At 37.9% G+C, this 9,322-nt stretch overlaps 1 long non-coding RNA gene across 1 annotated transcript; it reads right to left on the bottom strand.

Annotated features, from left to right (window-relative positions):
- Positions 1-4,634: 4,634 nt before the first annotated feature.
- Positions 4,635-8,966, bottom strand: LOC136841239 (uncharacterized). The gene is made up of 3 exons (XR_010853846.1): positions 8,784-8,966; positions 8,262-8,377; positions 4,635-5,091 (listed from the first exon to the last, which is right to left on the bottom strand). It is a non-coding gene; the product is annotated as an uncharacterized lncRNA (long non-coding RNA).
- Positions 8,967-9,322: the final 356 nt, after the last annotated feature.

Here is a 9,322-nt window from a genome sequence, read left to right on the forward strand (position 1 = left end):
TCTTAATACCACAAGAGAGTTACCTCTTAATACCACAAGAGAGCTACCTCTTAATACCACAGGAGAGTTACTTCTTAATACAACAAGACAGCTACCTCTTATTACCCCATGAGTTACCTCTTAATACCACAAGAGCTACCTCTTATTACCCCAAGAGTTACCTCTTAATACAACAAGAGAGCTACCTCTTAATACCACAAGAGAGATACCTCTTAATACCACAAGAGAGATACCTCTCAATACCACAAGAGAGTTACCTCTTAATACCACAAGAGAGATACCTCTTAATACCACAAGAGAGATACCTCTCAATACCACAGGAGAGATACCTCTTAATACCACATGACAGTTACCTCTTGATGCCACAAGAGAGTTACCTCTTAACACCACAAGAGAGTTACCTCATAATACCACAAGAGAGATACTTCTTAATACGACAAGAGAGCTACCTCTTAATAACACAAGAGAGCTACCTCTTAATACCGCAAGAGTTACCTCTTATTACCCAAAGAGTTGCCTCTTATTACCCCAAGAGAGTTACTTCTTAATACCACAAGAGAGTTACCTCTTAATACCACAAGAAAGCTACCTCTTAATACGCAAGGTAGCTACTTCTTATTACGAAGAGAGTTACTTCTTAATACCACAAGGGAATGGAACATAGAATTAGGCCAAAGGCCAAGCACTGGGACTTCTGAGATTATTTTGTGCTGAAATGGAAATTGACAGCTATGTAGGGCTGCAAATTGGTATGTTGATCATCCACCCTCAGATCATCAAACATACCAAATTGCAGCCCTCTAGCCTCAGTAGTTTTTATTAGTATTTACGGTGAAATTTAGCCATAGTCGTGCTTCTGGCAACGATGTAGGACAGGCCGCCCTACCCGTGGTTAAAATTTCATGGGCAGCGGCTCATACAGCATTATACCGAGACCACCGAAAGATGGATCTATTTTCGGTGCCCTTGATCAAGATCTAGACCTTGTCCTTGATTACACGCTGTAGCGGCTGTACAGAAAACTCGATTCTTCGGCGTATTCTCAGCTCATTATTTTATTTTATATTCATTTATTTATTTTTCATTCCAGTGAATACTGGGTGATAGCCAATCATTCACCATCGGCCATGATTGTTGGCTTTCTCCCGTTAAGCCAGTCGTTGAGACCGATAGAGTGTAGACAGATAGGCAGAATATACAATTTAGGCAGAGAGCCAAGCTCTGGGACCTATGAGGGCATTCAGCGCTCGTCAATCGCTGAGAGACCATTTTGTCGTGTCATCAAATTCGGCCGCAGCCCGTGATCCACCGACCATGGATTATACACAGTATTAATTTTAAGTTGTACTTATCCAATTTTAAAAAAAAAAAAACGTACACGTGCACTAATACCATATAAAAACCTCTTAATTATAGTTATTTATTTCAGGACTGCAGTTTACTCGAACGTGACGTGATGTTTAGTCGGCTGAAATTATGGTTGTATTTTCATATTATAAATTGCTATTTTGAAATGCACTGCAACTGTTATAGAAATATTTGCACGTTAATTATTTCTTTTAATTATGTTTAAGTACAGGTCTATAATTAATGCTATACTTTTACTTTGTATGGTCCGCGTGGTCCGGGGACTGTCAACGACTTTCATAACGGTGCCTCTTTCTGACCACGTAGCCATGTTCATCTCAAGGCTGTTTCTGACGTCACACCGAACAAAGTTCGATCGTGTGGACGCAGCCTAACTTACGCGTGCCTTGTGTCTTACTCGCGGGTTTTTGTCGTCCACGGCAAACAATTCACAATGAGTGCAAAGAAACGCAAATATCTTGAACATATTCAATTAGGATTCCTGCCCTTCCAGAAGGGTGACACAGAGGTTCTCCAGTGTGCGATACGTCACAGGACTCTGAGCAGAGATGGAATGCGACCCTCTCGCTGGGACCGCCTCTTGAGGACAACACAACCCGATCCAGCTTAGCCCTGACAAGCCCAAAACCAAGAGAGACGAGGTCTACCCAAATTGGTGGAGTCGCATCCCACCTTGGGTAACTACGTAGGCGATGATGTATCTTATAGGCCCCGTCCACGCGGTCGCGCTTTGCTCTGCGAACTTTGCTCGGTGTGACGTCAGAAATGGATTAAGGCGAGCAAAGCTTCGTATAGGGCTTTCCTAATGTTTATCGAAGTATTGAGGCTTTGCCTGCAGCAGAGGTATTAACTGACCGAAATATTTCTGGTAGACGGATGAAGACGTCACCTGCGGAAAAGTTTCTGTAGAGAGCAATTTCATGTAAAACCTTCACGAATAAATAAAGGAAAATAAACAAGAGTTTCCCGTTATTTTACCCTTCATGATGAATACGTCAGGTAAGTATGACTTTTGGGAACTTTGAAAACCAAATATATTAACATCCTTTACTGTAATGCTACGGAAATCTGTCAGTCTAGTCCATTATGCTTGGAAATCCTAGTGCTGTACTGGAGTGATCGGTAGTTGCATCCTGTTAACAGGTCCATTCCCATATAGTTGATGAAATCTGATTCATAGCCATGTCTCAGTTTCCGCAATATCATCATATGACTTTCTCTGTCTGCTCTTATTTCTAGCCACTCTTTACACCACGTCCCTTTCTGTCTCGTCGCTTTTATCTTTGCACACATTGCTACAACAATGCACAGCGAGATTTTCTTCTTGCGTGTCTCACGATCCACATTGTACACAACCCGGTCCTGCGTCAGTCACCGGCAGGCTCTCACTATCCAACCAGCGTCGTTCAGACAGCAGCATAAATGCGTACGACAGGCTTAGCCCGCAAAGTGGCAAAGTTTACCGAGCAGAGCTCGACCGTGTGGAAAGGGCCTTACTGTAGAGGTAACTGCTCGTTACGGCAACCCTGCCGACGCAACAAGGAGGTAGACATAGCTCCGCCTACATGAGGGATTTAGGGGGAAGTGGGCAGAACACCCATTTCTCTTGGCCTTGGACAAGCTTAAGGCAGCCTTTGCTCCTTGAAGCAAGCCAAGTTGGAAAGTAGTGGAGCACATTTCGGCAACAAACTTCAGAGGGTGTTGAGGCTTCCTATGAGATCATGTTGATTTACAAAAAAAAAAAAAACCAAGAGCCATAATATTTGCAAGTCTCTCATAAAACCAAACGTACTTCTTGCAGCAGAACTCGTTTTGGAGAGGCGCGAACAAGCTTTCCCAAAACTTCAGTATCCCCCGTAGGGATGGGTTAGTGCTGTCAGTGCACTGTAGACATTACTTAGGTTCTTTGCAGCGTCCCTTCGGCCCCTGGCTGCAACCCTTTTTATTCCTTTTAGTGTACCTACATTTATATTCTCTTCAGTCCTGCTATCCTCCTAAAAATTGTTTCATAGTGTAACTGCGAGGTTTTCCTCCCGTTACACCTTTCAAACCTCTCTACTCTCAAATTCCGTTTCAGCACTGAATGACCTTGTAGGTCCTAGTACTTGGCCTTTGCCCTAAATTCTATATTCCAGTTCCAAAACCTCACTATTAAACGATACTGTTAAGGGAAGGATCGATAATTGTCTTAAGACCTCAAGGATTGCATTCTTAATTAAGTAAGAGATAGTTTTTTTTCCATCCAGTGACAAAACGACTGACATGCTCAGTGTTCGCAACTGCTGATGTGTGCTCGTTGCGTGTCAGGCAACAGCGCATACGAAAGTTGTTCTGTCACCCCATGGAAGGTTCTACCTACAACAGCAGCAGATATTTTTCAAGTTCTCAAACTTTTCAGGAAAACCAACTTTCATGGGAGTGTGCACTGATGGAACCCATTTCAATGTGGAGTACCTGATGTTTCACAAAGTGCAAGGGGAGTTTGAGTTACTCCATAGCTTTAGAACCTCTAAACGTTCTGGGTCAAGCACCTTCCTGATTACCCTCTGATCTCACATCAGACTCTCCGGATACTGAATATGTTCAGATCCACGTATCTTTGCGAAGGTGCATTTTCCACGCTCGATACTCTCGAGACCAAATACAGAAACAGGCCGAATGTTCAAGGGGACTTACGCTGTGCACTCTTTGGCATTCAACCACGCAAGACCTAGTAGCCATGAAGCAGTGTCATGTAATTCATTCGCTAAAGAAAAACTTTCCTTTAGATCTGGGAAGGAATTTTAACTCTGATGCAAGGGGAGCGTGGATTGATTTACGGATTTTAGGCATAAATGCCAAGCACTGGGGAAACAATGGCCATTCAGCGTCTAAGGGGGAGGCGTGGAAGAAAGGACCAACTCTTAGAGGGGGCGTGGTAATGAAGTTAAGAACCACTGTTCTTGGTCATTTTGGCTTAGTAACCACTACCTCAATTTCATCAACCTCTAGTTATAAGATTGTCATTTTGGTTAACCACTATTTCAGCTTCTCAGTTTACACTATTAACCATATACTTCCTCTTGGATGATCTGGTTACCAAATTCAGTTTACATGGGGTTCCCAATGGTAATATTGCCTACCTCCCAGGAGTATAATCAAACCAAGGCTTAGTCCCAGTGGGCCTAGTAAACCAAAGTGAATAAGTCATACAAACCAAACCAATTCTGGTTTAACAAATCACTGCTTAATGTTCATTACAAAATGGGATATAATCCAACTCGGGCTTCAACAGAAATCTTTACTTAATTATAATTTAGACATTTCACGATACATCAGAAACATGGATTTTGATCTACTTAAAGTTTCACTTACACCAAATTTAACACATCAGCTTCAATTTACTTTAATTTAAAGTGGTAATTAACATTACGATTTTTAACCAAGATTTAAATTTCAAAATCTAATCAGGTGAAGTAAAGACCTAGAACCATCTAAATGGTATAATAATTTCACAGAAAATCATACCATGTTTATTTAAGACCCAATATCAGCAATCTTTAGGTTTCACGTGGCCGGTAAAGTCAATAGCGTACCAGACTATTATCGAGACTAATGGGCTACACTTTCTCAGCTTCGTTGATGACAAACTATTATGATTACCATGGCTTCACTTCATTGAAGGACAGTTTCAGCTTCTGTCAACTGTTTATGGAAATCTTGAGAGCAACTGAACTGCGGGACCTGAAAATGTAAGGAAAATTTGTCATAGTTGCTCCATCTGTTATCAAAGCTATACTCGAATACCTAAGACCTCATAGCCTACTTGGATAAAAACCAGACCTTTAAATTCACTAGCCAAGAAAGAAACTACTTTTAAATTCTTAATCCCAATATCTTCGAAACAATCTATTAATGACTTATAAACTTAAATTATGTTATGTTTTATTTGGCAAAGCAGCATAACTAATAAGTCTTGTAATTGAATGACATGAGATTACAAATACTGATACTGCATCTTTCTCCAGAAGTTACACTAAGTTCATGAATTCTCAAGTGAATTTGGCAATTTAAACTTTATTTATGAAATAACTGATCTCACTATTTCGAGTATTGGTTACTTTTAAACCTATCACTATTTCGAGTATTGGTTACTTTTAAACCTATCACTATTTCGAGTATTGGTTACTTTTAAACCTATCAGTATTGGTTACTTTTAAACCTATCACTATTTCAGTATTGGTTACTTTTAAACCTATCACTAATATTGGTTACTTTTAAACCTATCACTATTTCGAGTATTGGTTACTTTTAAACCTATCACTATTTCGAGTAAACTTTTAAACCTATCACTATTTCGAGTATTGGTTACTTTTAAACCTCTCACTATTTCGAGTATTTTACGAGTATTGGTTACTTTTAAACCTATCACTATTTCGAGTATTGGTTACTTTTAAACCTATCACTATTTCGAGTATTGGTTACTTTTAAACCTATCACTATTTCGAGTATTGGTTACTTTTAAACCTATCACTATTTCGAGTATTGGTTACTTTTAAACCTATCACTATTTTAAACCTATCACTATTTCGAGTATTGGTTACTTTTAAACCTATCACTATTTCGAGTATTGGTTACTTTTAAACCTATCACTATTTCGTATTGGTATTGAGTATTTACTTTTAAACCTATCACTATTTCGAGTATTGGTTACTTTTAAACCTATCACTATTTCGAGTATTGGTTACTTTTAAACCTATCACTATTTCGAGTAGTTACTTTTAAACCTATCACTATTTGTATTGGTTACTTTTTAAACCTATCACTATTTCGAGTATTGGTTACTTTTAAACCTATCACTATTTCGAGTATTGGTTACTTTTAAACCTATCACTATTTCGAGTATTGGTTACTTTTAAACCTATCACTATTATTTCACTATTTCGAGTATTGGTTACACCCCAAACCTATCACTATTTCGAGTATTGGTTACTTTTAAAACACTATCATTGGTTACTTTTAAACCTATCACTATTTCGAGTATTGGTTACTTTTAAAACCTATTTCGAGTATTGGTTACTTTTAAACCTATTATTTCGAGTATTGGTATTACTTTTAAACCTATCTATCACTATTTCGAGTATTGGTTACTTTTAAACCTATCACTATTTCGAGTATTGGTTACTTTTAAACCTATCACTATTTCGAGTATTGGTTACTTTTAAAAACCTATCACTATTTCGAGTATTGGTTACTTTTAAACCTATCACTATTTCAGTATTGTTACTTTTAAACCTATCACTATTTCGAGTATTGGTTACTTTTAAACCTATCACCTATCACTATTTCGAGTATTGGTTACTTTTAAACCTATCACTATTTCGAGTATTGGTTACTTTTAAACCTATCACTATTTCGAGTATTGGTTACTTTTAAACCTATCACTATTTCGAGTATTGGTTACTTTTAAACCTATCACTATTTCGAGTATTGGTTACTTTTAAACCTATCACTATTTCGAGTATTGGTTACTTTTAAACCTATCACTATTTCGAGTATTGGTTACTTTTAAACCTAACTATTTCAGTATTGGTTCTTTTAAACCTATCACTATTTCGAGTATTGGTTACTTTTAAACCTATCACTATTTCGAGTATTAGTTACTTTTTTTAAACCTATCACTATTTCGAGTATTGGTTACTTTTAAACCTATCACTATTTCGAGTATTGGATACTTTTAAACCTATCACTATTTCGAGTATTGGTTACTTTTAAACCTATCACTATTTCTGAGTATTGGTTACTTTTAAACCTATCACTATTTCGAGTATTGGATATAAACCTATCACGAGTATTGGTTACTTTTAAACCTACAAGATAAAGCTTCAGTTTATGGTATGAAATATTTAGATCAAAGATCTCAACCATAATCACGCAGACAGCTCGATGTATGGGCTAAGTTTTTTTTTTTATTTTAGAAAACAGATTGGTCGACGAAAATTACTTTTATATTTACAAACCCTGTTGGTCAGGTAACAGACTACTGACCTAAGAACTTGTTACAGCAGAACAAGGCAAAACTTTTCAGGATCTATCACTTCTCTAAACTAGTGTTTATACCCACATTTCAATTACTAAAAACCGGACCCACAAGTGTACTGCCAAAACAAATATAAAAAAGACAAAAAGCCTGACGAGTGAGACTTAAATGGCTCAGTATAGAATCCCATAAGCAGACGAGAATAACCTTCACAGCTTTCTTACAGGCTAAACCCTTTTACAAGCCACTTGTTGAACTACCAGGGAAAAAGCTATCCAATTTTACTTAGCAATAGTGATTAAGACCATATTTAATGAAATGATTTATGTCTTAGCCTAGAGCAGGATGTTGCAAAGGACCACAGTTAGGCCAAAACTGGCGTGCTCTGTTAAAATACAACCCTTGTGTTTGATACACCGATCTACTGCCTGTGATTCCAGGTCAGGCAGGACTCATGTTAGGCTGGAAATTAATAGACCTAACTTTACATTAACTTCAGTTTCACGCAAATAACTTTCCACTCATACCCATTATTGTTCGGTACTGGGGAGCTTTAGCAGCTTGATAATACGGAAATATCGAAATTTATTTGAACACCAAAAAAATAAAACTAACATGCTTAATCTAGTGTAGGTTTAAAAGTAACCTTTTGTCTTTAGCAATCTCTGCCATTTCCTACAATGGAATTCGAAACTGTTTCCACTTACCACCAGTTTTAGTTTTTCCCTACTTAAAGCGCAAGCCCCCCTCTTAACTTACGATAGACCGAAGTCTATCGTAAGTCAAAGGAGATTCTCCCCACTCCAGGGGCTCTGCCCCTGAAGGGGGGAGAGTAGCTTGCAGAGTTTAAAATACAAATCAGAAACCACCTTACCTTGAAATTCTGAGGGGAAAATATTTACCATCAAAGCCTGAAACATCAGTAGGTCTGTTATAGGTCTATAGGAGTATAGGTCTACAGTTCAAGTTAAGCCGAAAGTCTCCAGTGACCTGAAAAACGAGTTTAAGCACGAATTACTTATAAACAAAACAGTAAAAATAATTAGTAAAGCATCTTGTGACGTTGACGTGGGCATAGACAAATCGAGAAACATTAATTTAATATTTCAAATACTTCAACCGGAACTCTAACCACGAACTTAAATTTACCAACCAGGTATTTACTATAACTCACGAGAATTTGGAAATCCTTACCAACGTCGAGACTAAAGTAATTGAATATTTAACAAATTCTGACCAGAAACTGAATAAACAGTCACTGACTAAAACTTGAAAACAAGGACATCCTTAACAGCGTCCAAAGAAAATCAAATGATTGAATAATTCACAAGACACAAAACCACAGACGAACGAGTGAAAACTATTGACCAAAAACAGAGAGCGTGGAAATACTTACCAAATGTGAGCGAAGACGACATAGCACGAAGATAACCACAACTTTGACAATCTGCTCGTCTCCTTCAGCAACCGAAAAACGAGGCTTTCACAAGAAAACACAAATAAACTGTAGGTTACTTGCTGTCACCTCGCCAACGAAGGATTAGTCTCACTGTCTCAGTAGTCGGTAGTGTGTCCGTAACGCAAGGTACACACACCTTTTACCATGGACAATGGAAGTACTGTATTACTCTTTCTGAACATTTGTCGAACGAACGATAGATGGCAGTGATATCATCAGTCTGTGTTGCGTGGACTGAATGTGAAATACTTGAACGATATTTTGGTGTATTTTCCATAATTTTCCGCTGTGTTGTTTTAGTATTTTATTTGGTTAGGTTACAAATCTCTGAAAGTGTCGACTGACAGACATAATTATCTCTAATTTACTTTACTTTAGTTATTATAACTGGTTTCATCATTATGCGACAGAATATTTTTGTTTTGTGAATTTCTAGTTTGCAGCATAACGTTTAAACCTTCTATTTCCTGAAGAAA

The sequence above is a fragment of the Macrobrachium rosenbergii genome, chromosome 8, assembly GCF_040412425.1.
Source record: "Macrobrachium rosenbergii isolate ZJJX-2024 chromosome 8, ASM4041242v1, whole genome shotgun sequence".
NCBI lineage: Eukaryota > Metazoa > Arthropoda > Malacostraca > Decapoda > Palaemonidae > Macrobrachium > Macrobrachium rosenbergii.